The 14,797-nt window shown below is 35.8% G+C and overlaps 1 protein-coding gene across 6 annotated transcripts in view; it reads left to right on the forward strand.

Moving 5' to 3' along the window:
- Positions 1–14,797, forward strand: part of FUT8 (fucosyltransferase 8) — a 196,703-nt gene that overhangs the window by 30,061 nt on the left and 151,845 nt on the right. For 5 of the 6 annotated variants that reach the window (XM_036011074.1, XM_028505361.2, XM_036011092.1 and 2 more), the window contains exon 2: positions 5,735–5,832. The exons of the other annotated variant lie outside the window; for it this stretch is intronic. The gene's annotated coding sequence lies outside the window, so the exon portion shown is untranslated. The remainder of the gene's footprint in view (positions 1–5,734; positions 5,833–14,797) is intronic. 6 annotated transcript variants of the gene reach the window in all.

A 14,797-nucleotide genomic window follows, 5' to 3' on the forward strand; every position in this document is an offset into this window, starting at 1 on the left:
AAACACTTAATAAATGTTGAGTGGTAACATTACACTTCAGTTATTTTGTGGAAGGAGTTTCTGGAAAGATGAGTCCTAGAAGGAAGTTGAAAAAGAAGCTATTAATTTCCTAAATTTTTATTAAGAAGCTACACAAACTCAATTTAGTACAAGTTGAATTTATTTGGGTACATTTTATACCCAGTGCATTGAAAATGTTTGCATATACTTTCTGTTATTACTTGTGAAGACAATTTGAAATCTTCAGTGTTGTAAATGATTCTGAAAAGACATCAAGCTTAGTTTAATTTATAAAACTCTTTCATTCCACTAACAGGCTAAATGCTGAAATATTAAACATAGTTCTTTAACAAGTTGAATTAAATGTAATTGTAAAAATCAGAAGTATATCAGCATCATTAGCTAGTAGGCAAATGCCAATTAAAACCACAAAGAGATACCACTATATACCTATTAGAATATCAAAACAAAAACAGAAAACAAAAAACTTTGACAATACCAAGCTGGCAAGGATGTGGAGCAACTGAAACTCTAGCACATTGCTGATGTAAATGCAAAATTGTACAGCTATTTTGGATAACAGTTTGACAGTCTTACAAAGTTAAATATAACATTTAACATAAAACTCAGAAATCCCACCCATAGGTATTTGCCCAAGAGAAATGGAGCTATGTTACCTCAAAAACTAATATATTAGTGTTTATAGCAGCTCTATTCATAATTGTCAAAAACTGGAAATGTCCCCACTGTCGATGTGTGAATGGATATACCATATAATGGAACACTGCCCAGTAGTAAAAAGGAACCAACTGTTGGTATATGCAACAACTTGAATGAATATTAAAGACATTATGCTTAGTGAAAGAAAACAGTCTCATGATTCCATTTACATGACATTCTCAAAAATATAAACCTATAGTCATGGAGAACAGATCACTGGTTCAAGGATTATGGGTGACGAGAGGAGGATAAGCTAATGATAGTATGAGGGAGTTTTGTGGTGTGATGGAACTGTTCTGTTTCCTGAGTGTAGTGGTGGTTACACAAATTTATACATGTGTTGAAATTCATAGACCTGTATACTCCCACTCCTCCCCCCAAATGTCAGTTTTACTATATGTTAATTTAAAAAGTAAAACCAAAAACATATATGTGTCTGCTTTTTAAGGCATTTGGTCTCACTGTAGACTAAAAATCTTGCGTAAGTACTTTCTAATTTCTCTGTTAGATTTTGTTAACTTTCAAGAATTTACATGCAGAGTGACTGATAATGCAGAAATCTTTAATATTAAAGGAGATAGTGTTGTAATCATTCTATACAAAGAATTTGCATGGTTTCCCTATACAACTTCACATTTTTGAATAGGTGATAACTGTCATTTATTGAAATAATATTATTCAGTGGGTACTTTGCTGAACATTTTAACTATACTTTACTCATAATTATGGTTAAGTATTATTTTCCCTATTTTATATACGAGGAAACTGAAGCATAGAGATATTAAATGCCTTGCTTAGGATCATACAACAGGAATGTGATAGAGTTAGAATTTTAACTTTGTTAGATTCAGAATTCTTTAAAAAAAATTTGTGGTAAAATAAAGCACAGATGCAGAAAACCACAAAAAAACCCCAAATGTATTTAATGTATTATAAAGTAAACACAACTGTAACTACCATCCGGGTCAAGAAGTAGAACTTGGCCAGCTACTCCAGCTGTTTTTGATGTACTCTATCCCAATCATAACTGCCTTCCTCCCCAGTACTAACTATTATTTTATTTTTACAGTAATCTAGTTTCATCCCCCAAATATGCATCTCTGGACAATATAATTTAATCTTATCTATTTTCTTTTTGAATTTGAAATTTTTTTGGTGTCTTTAATCTTCAAGTCCCCCTTCTCATTTCATTTCCCTGCAGTTCGACATTCGAACTCTGGACATTTTGACTTGTGGTTTCCCACTCTTTGGATTCTGCGAATTGCATACCAATGCAATTGCATGCTAGTCTGCTCCTATATGTCCTGCAGATTTTGCTAAGTATCCAGAGGCTTGATCAGACTCTGATGTGATTTCTTTGGCAAGACTGTATGTAGTTGGTGTTGTGTTCATCAGAAGGTACTTGATATCTGCATGAGTCTTTTTTTGTGTGTATGTGATGTTATGAACCATTGATATTTAATGCCTAGATCCAAAAATTCATTGGGAGTAGCAAAGTGGTGATATTCTAAATAATTTCTCTTTTACTGTGACTTAGGATACTTCCATAGAATACTGTCCTCACCTGCTATTTTGTTATCAAATAGCACAATTTATAAGGAAAGACAGGATAAATGCTTAATTCTTTATCAGTTTTCAAGTAGTAAATTTATTCCTTGAAAAATGAAGGTGTTTTTGTTTATTTTTTAAAAGGATTGCTATGCACTCATAAATTTAGACATATTTAGATTTTAATCCATTACAATTAATATAGTTAATGAGGCTCAAATTGTCCTATCTTTGACCAGAGAGAACCACTTTAAAAAATTTCTGAATCCATTTATGTGATCACAGTAGTGTAGTGTTTGATAGCTTTCTTGCTCCTGGTATGATAAAGTTGTTCCATGCTTGCTTTGTAAGTTTCTGATGATTCTGTGGAATCAGCCATTTCCCCAAAAATCCCTGGCAATGGAGATTATTATATAGTAGAGTTAATACTATTTAAGGAGAATCTCAGTGAAGAGCCATCAGTACAAACATCTTGGATTTAACTTCAAACAGTATGTGGAATGTATTAGGGACTCAAGAAGTATTTGTTGAATGGTTGTCAGAATGTGAATATTTTTGGTTAAGGTCTGTGATTTTGTACCTCTTTTTTTTCCTTCACAGTGTCTGGCTGCTAGGTGCTCAGTAAATGTAGTAAAGTGAATAAGATCACAATCTTTGCTAGCAGACCTTATTCTACCATATATTAGTTGTGTGACCTTGAAGAGAGAAGTTACTTTACTAAACTTCTGTTTTTCTATCTGTAAAATGGGTTAACAACAAGGTCAGAGGACTGTTGTGAGGTTTAAGTGAAATAATTTAATATCAATAATTTAATAATCATTATAGATTTTTAAAAATAAATGAATGTAGAGGTAATACATAGTTGCTATATTAATATTTTAAACCATAATGTTTGCCAGGTTGATAGTTTTATGCTCAAGTAGAAATAGACAAAAAGGAATGTAAAGGTGTGTTTTCTACAGTACATCAAATTAACTTGTAAAATAGTTTTTGTTTTAAGTGCTCTGTAGTGTAGAAATTCAGAAATTTCCCACGAAGTGATTCCTATGTGGAGGAATGTTTTCTCTAATGTGATCAGATTTTCCAGCAGATACTATTAATTAATCTGGGGTCTTGTTGACCCTAGATTCTGCTGCTGAATACTCACCTCTTTGCAAGGCTGCCATGCTGCTATGGATGTTAGGGACATCTCTGCTTTCACTGACAAACTGGGAGGCAGATGAATTCCTGAGTTCACAATTTGGAACTTAATACCACTCCCCCTCCATGGACAGACAGACAGACACACACACACACACACACACATTCCCAATATTTATAAATGGTAGCTAGATAATAGTTGATTAATTACTTTTTCAGTGTGGGTTGGCCTGGGAATAGAATTACCATTTTTAGCATTGTTTTTATATAAAAGGGAAATACATTCTGGATTCTGAATAGGTTTCAGAATAGCCTGTTCATTCATGGTGGCCTGCCACCATGACCACTTTATATATGTGGTCCTCATTGCTTATCAAATGACAAGCATTTAGTAGCTTGTAACCATCGGGGATTATAAATATATCTAAGTTTCAGGTTAAACCATGTACTACAGATAATTTACATTTCAGTGTAATTGAGGCTGAATGATAATATTACTGATATTTTATTAATGAATTATTGAAAACCAACTTTTAATGTAGATTGTAACTTGGTAAAGTGGAAAAAACTATGGTTTTGGAGTCAGATCTAGGTTCAGATTCTAACCCCACCATTTATTAACTGAATTTGTTACCTCAACTGTAAAATGGAGATGATAATTACAGGGTGGTTATGAGATTTTAAATGATTTAACATTAGCCCATGTACAGTGCTTAGTCAAGGCATTTGGTACACATTAAAGACTCAGTAGCATATCATTAGATTCTTAATTCCTTGCAGTTCTTTAACTTGACATGCATAAAAGTGATCATTTTACTGAGTTACAGTAGAGAATTATGTTTTAAAAGGCTAATAGTAAATAGGTATGATATATTTTTATATCTCTTTGGCTGTGTTAATTAAGAATGGCTTATTTTAATTTTCCCATTTTTATAATACCTATAAAATCATTTATTAAGTTTTATATATTAATGAAAGCTTGAGTAGGAAGAAAACAATGAATAAAATACTGTGCTGTTTATTTTTCAAATTATTTTATATAGCAGTGTTTGCTTTGCAAGAAGTCTTATTTTATGGGGTTGTTGGCTAAATTTTTATTTCTTGTTATGAAATAGTAAACTTCTGAAATGCATATATACTTCTGAAGTTCAGATGTATTTTATCAATGCCAATAGTGACCTACAAAATTATTTTACTGAAAGTGAAGTAGAAACCTTGAAATGTAAATGAATTTGATAATTATTCTTTTATGAAGTTGATGATATAAATGTAAAAGCTTACCTAGTGTAATATGTTTATAGTCCATTTTCAGCTTGATAAATTAAACACTATTAAACAAAAAGAATAATGCTCCTGGCCTTCAACATGGAAAAGAGTTTGTGAGAAGTTCATTTTCATTACAAATGCATCACTTTAATAATATTTGGCTAGGCTATAGTAAATATGAGATGCCTAGAGAACATTTGTTGTAGGGTATTATTTACCTAAAATATCTAGCCAGCTTTGTAGAACATAGAGTTAGGAAGTTAAGACCAGTTCACTTATCAGTCACTCATAATGAATACTTCTGTGTGTCAAACATGGTCCCAGATGATGGAGAGGAAGCAAAAAAAAAAAATAGGAGACAGGGTCTCTAATCAGAAGACAAAACGAGATAGCAGTTATATAAAGCAGCAAAATATTCTAGCAAGGATTAATGGAGTACAGAATTCCTATATCAGCTCTCATGGAGGAAGAGAGGGGCAGGGTTTTGAGAAAGTTGATTGATGTGCATTGATTGACAAAGAGGAAAGGAAGAAAAAGTCCCTGTTCTGAAAAGAAAGAATGGTGTGTTGGGGGTGACAGCTGAGAATACCAAAGTTGTTCTGTGGAAAGTGAGCAAATTAAATTGACTTGAGTGGAAATTTGTGTAGAAGATAGTCAGAAATTATGTTGCACAGCTAATTGGAATGTGGGGATATAGAAGATTTTAAGCATTAATGTGAAAAGAGAGACATTTCAATTGCCCTGTATTTTAAAAAGTAGACAAAATTAAAGAATTTTGTGCTCACAGAGGAAGTTTTATAGGTGTTGACTTATTTTAAGATGAACTATGAAAGAGATTAAGGCACTGAATGTTACTACATTTGAGTGTAATTTTCGAAATGAAAACCTATTCTTTATTTGGATTTGAAAAACACTGCTTGTAGAATAAGTGAATATGCAAACATTTTATATATCATGATTGGCTACATAAGGAAAGAAAAAAGGGATTAAAAAGAAACTATAATAAGACTAACTGAAATTTGAGTAGGGCTGAATTTCATATTTTCTTCTTTTATTCTAGGTTGCTGCTTTTATTACGAGAATACCCATGACCCTGATGGTGTTTTCATTCACAATAAAGTGCTCTATTGCCTTTACTGATTAACTGAACAAATTCAGGTTAGTACATTTTGTGCACAGCAATTATCTGTTCCATCATATACTAATAATTTGAGAAATGAATATTTTACAAAATACTTTATTTTATTTTTAAAGAGGAAGGGCAGGAGAAGGAGAGAAGCATCAAATGGTTGCCTCTTGTATGGACCTCAACCAGGGATCAAACTGCAACCCAGGATGTTCCCTGACTGGGAATCAAACTGGCAACCTTGTACTTTGTGGGATGCTGCCAAACCAACTGAACCACACCAGTCAGGGCGAGAAATGGATGATTTTGTGTTTGAAGCTACATATGTATGTTTCAGTGAAGTGGAAAGGCCAATCTAAACCTTATCGAATTCTGTATTAGTTAACAAATATTTTCAGATTATCTACTATGTATAATATGACATGTATAAAATGAAAACTGTTTTATTTCCTGTAGTTTTAGTTTTTAGTTTAGAACTTTAAAGTAAAAGGACTGCATAAAACAAGTCATGGCTGGCCCTGGCTGATGTGGCTCAGTTGGTTGGATCATTGTCCAGTATCTGAAAGGTTGTGGGTTCAATTCCTGTTCGGGGCACATACCTAGGTTGTAGGTTCCATTTCCACTCCAGGAGTGAACAATACCTGGACCGGGTGCATGCAGGAGGTAACTGATTGATGCTTCTCTGTCACATGGATGTTTCTTTCCCTTCCTCTCTTCTTTCCTCTCTCTCTCTCTCTCTAAGAGCAATGAAAAAATGTCCTCGGATGAGGATTAAAAAAACAAAACAAAAAAACAAAGTTATAGCTGAATATGGTACATTGTATTTCTTGTATTGTTTTGTGGTGTATTTGGTGCTAAAAATAACTTATCTTAAATTTTTTGACAGTAGCTGAGTTTCAATAGTTTCATACTGGTCCAGATTTTAGTCATACATTAAACTTTTTATTTATTTGTATTTAGGATTCAGCCTGAATTTTGACAGATTTATATTTATCACTATAATCTTCTAAATTCACTCAAATCTACCTCAATCCTGAGCAACCACTAGTGTATTTTTGTCCCTATAGTTTAATTGACTTTCCCAATATGTCATTTAAATGGAATCATTTAGCATGTACCTTTTTTAAAAATTATATTTTATTGATAATGCTATTTAATGTCCCAGTTTTCCTCCTTTGACCCATTCTACCCACCATGGCTGGAACATGTGTATAAATTCTTTGGCTACTCCATTTCCTATACTGTACTTTATATCCTCATGGCTATTCCGTATCTACGTATTTGTATTTCTTAATCCCCTCACCTCTTCACCCATTCTCCACCCGTCCCCTCCCATCTGGCAACCATCACAACCCTCTAAGTATGCATGATTTTGTCTCTAGTCTTATTTTCTTAGTTTGTTTTTTAGAATCAGTAGTTGATAGATATGTATTTTTTGCCATTTTATCGTTCATAGCTTTGATTTTCTGTTTCTTAAATAAGTCCCATTAACATTTCCTAGAATAATAGTTTGGTGATGATGAACTCCTTTAGTTTTTTCTTGTCTGGGAAGCTCTTTATCTGCCTTTGAATTCTGAATGATAGATTTGCTGGGTGGGGCAATGTTCGCTGTAGGTCCCTGGTTTTCATGAGTTTGAATATTTCTTGCCAGTCTCTTCTAGCCTGCAAAGTTTCTTTTCAGAAATCAGCTGACAGTCTCATGGGAACTCCCTTATAGGTAAATAACTGCTTTTCTCTTGCTGCTTTTAAGATTCTCTCTCTATCTTTAACCTTTGACTTTTTAATTATGATGTGTCATGGAGTGGGCCTCTTTGCATCCATCATGTTTGGTCCTCTCTGTGCTTCCTGGACTTGCATGTCTGTTTCCTTCACCAAATCAGGGAAGTTTCCTTTCATTATTGTTTTCAGATAGATTTCCAGTCTCTTGCTCTTTCTCTTCTCCTTCTGGCACCCCTATGATGTGAATGTTGGAACATTCGAAGTTCTCCCAGAGGCTGCTTACACTATCCTTGCTTTTTGTGGATTCTTTTTTTCTTGTTGTTCTGATGGGTTGTTTTTTGCTTCCTTATGTACCAGTGAATTGCTTTGAGTCTCAGCTTCATCCACTCTACAGTTGTTTCCCTGTGAATTGTTCTTTATTTCAATTAGTGTATCCTTTGTGTCTGACTGGATCTTTTTTATGCTGTTGAGGTCTTCACTAAGTTCCTTGAGTATCCTTATAACCAGTGTTTTGAACTCTGCATCTGATAGATTGCTTATCTCCCTTTTGTTTAGTCCTTTTTCTGGAGTGTTGATCTGTTCTTTCATGTGGGCCATGTTTCCTTGTCTCTTCATTTTGGCAACTTCCCTGTGTTTGTTTCCATGTATTAGGTAGAGCTGCTGTGACTCACTGTCTTGGCAGCATGGCCTAATGTAGTAGGTGTTCTGTATGGTCCAGTGGTACAGCCTTCCCTGTCACCCAAGATAGGTGCTTGAGGTGCATCCTCTGTGTGGAGTGAGTACACCCTCCTGTTAGAGTTGAGCCTTGGTTGCTGTTGGCAGGTCAATGGGAAGGATTTACCCAGGCCAGTCAGCTGCAAAGACTGGCTGTGACTACTGACCACCAATCTACCCTCTGTGAAGGATCAGTTGTGGAGGGGCTGTGTGGCTCTGCTGTGGTCTGTAGCTGTTCACTGGGTATGCAAGCCCTGGGATTCCCAGGGTGGTGCAGGCCAAGGTCAGCCTCCATCTGTGTTCTGGCTGGGGCCACCCTGCCTGAACTATAAAGCCATCTGAGATGGCTGTTACTTGTGCCGAGCTTAGAGATTCTTAGGTGAAGCCAAGCTGTGAATCTAGACTGGCTGCTACTAGTGCCAGGCCTGGGACCACTTTGTGAGAGGTATGGGGCTGGGGTCTTACTCAGGCTGGCAGTTGCCTGTTTTATAGGACTTAGGAAGTTGTGATATGAGCCAAGACCAGACATTCATATCTTGGGTGGACCTGTGCTGGCTCTGTGGCTTTGTGGGGTAAGGGTTTAGAAGACGAATATTGGTTTCTGTCCCGTTTCTGTCACTGAGAAAGCTGTGCCCCAGCTCTTGCCTTGATGCCAGAGACTTCAGGTACTCCCTTTATGCCACTGGTGCCTTTCAAGCTGCTTCCTAGTTGCTGGAACTCAGGGAGTGAGTCTGACTAAGTTCATGTGTGGATTCTTTAAGGGGAGCTGCTCGGGACTCCAAATGTTTTTTCCATTGGCTCACTCCCCACTGATTTTGCAGCCAGAAGTTATGGGGAATTATCTTTCTGGCACTGGAACCCTGGGCTGGGGCCTGGTGTGGGGCTGGACTTCTGCTTTCAAGATATACATTCTGAATTTTTATCCACCACACGTGGATGTGGGACCAGCCTGTTATGTGTCTCTACCCCTCCTACCAGTCTGGATGGATGTGGTTCCTTTTATTCCATAGTTGTCAGACTTCCATTCAATTCAATTTCTGAAAGTTTTGATGATGGTGGTTCTGTGTTTTAGTTGTAATTTTGATGTGGTTGTGTGAGGAGGCAGGCTGTGTTTACCTGTGCTGCCATATTGACCAGAAGCAGCATGTACCTTTTAAAATCTGGCTTCTTTTACTTCACATAATAGATTTGGATTCATCCATGTTGTGCACACTAGTAGGTTTTTTAAAAAAGTTATTTTTATTATTATATACTACAGTGAGCTTATGCACTCACCAGCTGATGCACATTTGGGGAGTTTTTGGTGATTATTGCAGTCATACTTTTTTGTGTATAATAAAATATTCATAATAAAAAATTTACCATCTAAGGTTCTGATGTCTCATCTGTAGAATGAATATAAGAATATTTATCCCAGGGGTTGTAGTGAGGATTAAGTAGAATTCATTAGATAAAAGTACATAGCAGTAGAGGTAGGCTTTTAATAAATGTTTGTCTTTATTATTTTTTTAAATGATCAGTGGAAACTTTACTTTTCTATTGTTTATTTTTCTAGTGAGTCTATATGGACACAGAAGTAGTGCCCACTATTACCCTGGAGTCCAGCAAGAAAATAAAAATGGAGCAAATTCCCGCTGTGTTGACCTCCTAGAACTTTTTCCAGTTTGAAAGAAATTTAACCAGGCCACTGTCAGCATAAGATAATGCTGGGCATGAAAGGCTCTGGAAGAGAGTTGTAACTTGAGGAAGGATGGTAGAATTTTTTATAGGGACTTAGCAGTAGGGGGTCAAGCGTAATTCAACTAGTTTGGGAAATAGTTGGTCAATGACGACTGTCAAAGAATTGATCTTATTGATTATTGGCCATTGCACAATTTGGATTTTATCAGGAGGGTTGGGGAGAAGCAACTGTAGGGAACAAGGACAGGAGAAGGCCAATGTAAAAATTCTCAGGTTTTTAGTATTTTCACAGTAGATTTTTCTGTCATTGGATTTACTTTTTAAAGATTTAATTTATTTTTAGAGAGGGAAGGGAAGGAGGAAGAGAGGGAGAGAAACATCAATGTATGGTTGCCTATTTCATGCCCCCTACTGGGGGACCTTGGCCTGCAACCCAGGCACATGCCCTGACTGGGAATCAAACCAGTGACTCTTTGGTTTGCAGGCTGGCACTCAGTCCGCTGAGCCACAGCAGCCAGGGCCTATCACTGGATCTTGCAGTCTTCTCCCAACTACCTCACCAACTTTCCTCACCAATCCCCCAAATAGTCCCCTTACCCTGATCATGATTTTAGACTGTTTCTAGCTCTTGATTTCAGAAGGCAATATCTTTATGAAACTTTAAAGAACAAAGAATTAAGTATTTTGTAGTGCTGGAAATTTCTCTGTTTTTACTCCTTCCCTTCTTTGCACTGTGTTTTGGATCCTGTTATGTAGGTACTCTGCAGTAGAAGAAACAGTAATAATGTATGATAATGAAAAACTTCCAAGTATACATACGGCTGGAAGGGAGATTTGAATAGGATTTTGCAGCAGCTTTTTTAGTTGATGATAAATCTTCAACTTAAATTGTAATTGACTTTTTAAATTCTACCTTATCCTTCTGTGATGATTCTGAGTAGAAGTCAAATGAGATAATTTTTGATAGATGGCTTGCAAACTTTGGTATGTGCAGCCAACCTTCCAAAGCCTACCTTGTGCTTTTCAGGGAGTTCAGCTTGTGACTGAGTGGATCAGCTATTCTCTTGTACCTTTTTAAATGTATTAATGGTTTTGAGTAGCTGGTGCTTAACACTGTTGATTCTTGAATTTGGTGAATTGTGTCTGAGCTTCATGTGATTTCTTTGCCTTTATGAGGTACTTTTTGACTGCAGGTGGATCTAGTCTCTTGCAAATATAATTTATGCTTTGAAATTAAATGGTTCTTGTCCTCTTTTAATATATAAATCTTATTATTTGCTAGTTTACCTCTTGCTTTGTGGCTCCCTGCATTCCTCTTGTAATGCTTGCTTGGTTTTAAATTGAATACAATAAGCATCCATTGAAAACATTGGCCTATGTAGATATTAGGAAAATATGAATATTTGGCCACCATATTTAGGATTATTGGGGCATTTCTTCCCAACTTTTCAGAGTATAGAAAGAAGGGAGTTTCTTATTAATTTTTTAATCAGGCTCACCATATTGTTAAAACTAGTTTCAATGGAAAAAAGATAAATGAAGAGTAGTATATCTTTTAGTTATACATGTATATACTTATCATAGCTATATAAAATGTATTTGATATACTGTGAGGCTATCAGGTTAAATGGGACATATGTAATCAATACTTTAGCATTGTCATGTATAATTAAATACTTTTCTATAAATTATGAGAAAGTTATTTATGTTTTTTTGTTCTACAAAACATCAGAAAGTTTCAATAATGTGGCTTTCTAGTTTGATATTTAGAGGAGTTTAGAATACAGATTTATCTATGACTAAACAGTAAATACCGGAAAGAATCTATTCTTTGTAATATATTACTTTGCTCCTTAAACCTCATTTACCTCCACTTGTAACATTTTGCAATATAAAGCAAATGTTACTATTCTAACTTTGTTTAATTTTATGGGAAATATATTTTTTAGTTTTGATATCTTTAAATCTTGGGAACCTAAGACTTCTTTATCCTTTTCTATTTCTTCTCAAGAAAATCGTATCTTCATGTACTCTTGATGTCTTTGTAGAAATTCCTGGCACTCACAGATAGAAATAAAAACATGCAATATAAAATAGCTATTGAGGACATTTTTTAAATTAACAAATCATTTATTTAAAAATTTCCATAGATAAGTGATTTTTTCACTTTTTCAGCTTTATGAGGTATAATTGACAAATAAAGTTATAAGATGTATATTTGGATATTTATGTATATAGATATATAGATATATACGTGTATATAATGTATGTGTGTATACATGTATATATATAGTCTGGCAGAAGTAACTCCTGCTTGAGTGTGATTGGTAGGATAATAATATAGGTGTAATAATTTAGTTTTAATTTGAATATTTCACCTAAAATGTCATATAATATGCTTGAGTGTGATATTGTTATGCTACAGAATTACATGCTTATAATTTTGTAATAAAAAAGGGCATTATTTGTGCCTGACCCTCTCTATATACACATACACACAGGGTCTGTCTGGAAAAGCCCAGTCATTGTTAATATAATGAAAATGGTTTGTGCAATATCCAAGTAACCTGCAGCAGCCAAAGTGGGTGGACTGGAATGCACATGCATGAACAGTGACAACTTCACTGTACTAATTAGTGGGGGATGTAGATGCTGTTGAGTGAGCATGTATACTGTGTGGCCATCGCATTCAAAATGACTAAGTGAGTAGAGCAATGAAATCTGCATCAAATTTTGAACATTCTCCCTCGGAAAATATTCAGATGATTCAGAAGGCTGTAGCTATGGGCAACTGGTGATTGACAGCTTCATCATGACAATGCACCTGCTCATACATCACATCTCATGCAGAGTTTTTTTGTGAAACATTAAATCACTCAGGTGACTCAGTCTCCCTACAGCCCAGATTGGGTACCCTGTGACTTCTTGCTTTTCCCAAAACTAAAATCACCTTTTTCCCCCAAGATTTTATTTATTTATTTTTAGAGAGGGAAGGGAGGGAGAAAGAGAGAGAGAAACATCAATGTGCGGTTGCTGGGGGCCGTGGCCTGCAACCTAGGCATTGCCCTGACTGGGAATCAAACCTGCGACACTTTGGTTCGCAGCCTGCGCTCAATCCACTGAGCTATGCCGGCCAGGGTAAGATCACCTTTGAAAGGGAAGAGATTTCAGACCATCAATGAGATTCAGGAAAATATGACAGGGCAGCTGATGGCAATTGAGAGAACTGTGTAAGGACACCCAAGGTCCTCTGAATGGGACTGAGGCATCATTGTCCTATGTACAATGTTTCTTGTATCTTGTGTCTTCTTCAATAAATGTCTCTGTACATAGTGGGTACTTTCTGGACAAACCACACACACACACACACACCCTCTCTTTCTCTCTCTCTTTAAATCCTGCCCTGAGAGAGGAAGAGGAAGAGACAGAGAGATAGAAACATAGGCAGAGAGACATTAATGTGAGAAAACCATCAGTCAGTTGCCCCTCATATGCAATCTGACCAGGGTTCACACTGCAACTCAGGTATGTGCCCTGACCCAGGATTGAACTCACAACCTTTTGGTGCATGAGATGACACTCCAACTAACTTAGCCACCTGGCCAAGGCAAAACTGTAAGATATTGAAAGTATATGTACACCATAGTGACTTTATATATGAATGCATTGTGAAAGAATTTTCACCATCTAGTTAATTGACATATCTATCACCTCACCTATTTATCTTTTCTTTTATGAGAACATTTAAGATCTTTCTCTGTTAGCAAATGTTAAATATGTAACATAGTGTATCAACTATAGTAACCATGTTTTACATTAGAGCCTGAGATTTTATTCTTCTTAGGCTGAAAAAGTTTGTGCCTTTTTTAAATTCCCTCCGCTTTTCTACTTTCCTTTTTTATGTAAGTTTGGCTTTTTAACTTTTTTTTTTTTTTAGATTCCACATGTGTGATACCCTGTAGTATTTGTCTTTTTCTCTCTGACTTGTTTCTCTTAGTATAATGCCCTCAAGGTCCATCCATGCTGTTGCAAATGGCAGAATTTTCATATTTCATGTGGCTGAATAACATGCCACTCTCTCTCCTGATCACATCTCTATCCATTCATCTGTTGTTGGACACAAATTCTTTCCGTATCTTGGCTATTGTGAATAATCCTGCAATGGACATGGAAGTGTAGATATCTCTTTGAGATCATGTTTTCATTTTCTTTGGATATCAATCCAGAAGTGGGATTGCTAGATTATATGGTACTTCTATTTTAAATTTTTTGAGTCATCTCCATACTATTTTCCATAGTGGTTGCATCAATTTATGATGCCACCAATAGCACACAAGGGTTCCCTTTTTACCATATCCTGACCAACATTTATCACTTGTCTTTTTGATGACAGGTGTGAGGTGATATCTCATTGTCATTTTGATTTATTTTTCCCTGATGACCACTGATGTTGAGCACCTTTTATGTACCTGTTAGCTATTGTATGAATTCTATAGGAAAATGTCCATTTTAAATCGGAATTTTTTTCTTTTTTTCTTTTTTTTAATATATTTTTTTGATTATGCTATTACAGTTGTCCCATTTCCCCCCTTCTCTCCCCTCCACCCTTTCCCCCCCTCCCACCCACATTTTCCCCCTTTAGTTCATGTCCATGTGTCATACTTATGAGTTCTTTAGCTTCTACATTTCCCGTACTATTCTTGCCCTCCCCCTATTTTCAACCTACATTCTATGCTACTTATTCTCTATACCTTTTCCTCCTCTCTCCTCCTCCCACCCCCCTGCTGCTAACCCTCCATGTGCCCTCCATTTCTGTGGTTCTGTTCCTGTTCTAATTGTTTACTTAGTTTCTTTTGGTTTTGCTTTAGGTCTGGTTGTTAATAT

This window comes from Phyllostomus discolor, chromosome 1 (genome assembly GCF_004126475.2).
Source record: "Phyllostomus discolor isolate MPI-MPIP mPhyDis1 chromosome 1, mPhyDis1.pri.v3, whole genome shotgun sequence".
In the NCBI taxonomy this organism is placed as follows: Eukaryota; Metazoa; Chordata; class Mammalia; order Chiroptera; family Phyllostomidae; genus Phyllostomus; species Phyllostomus discolor.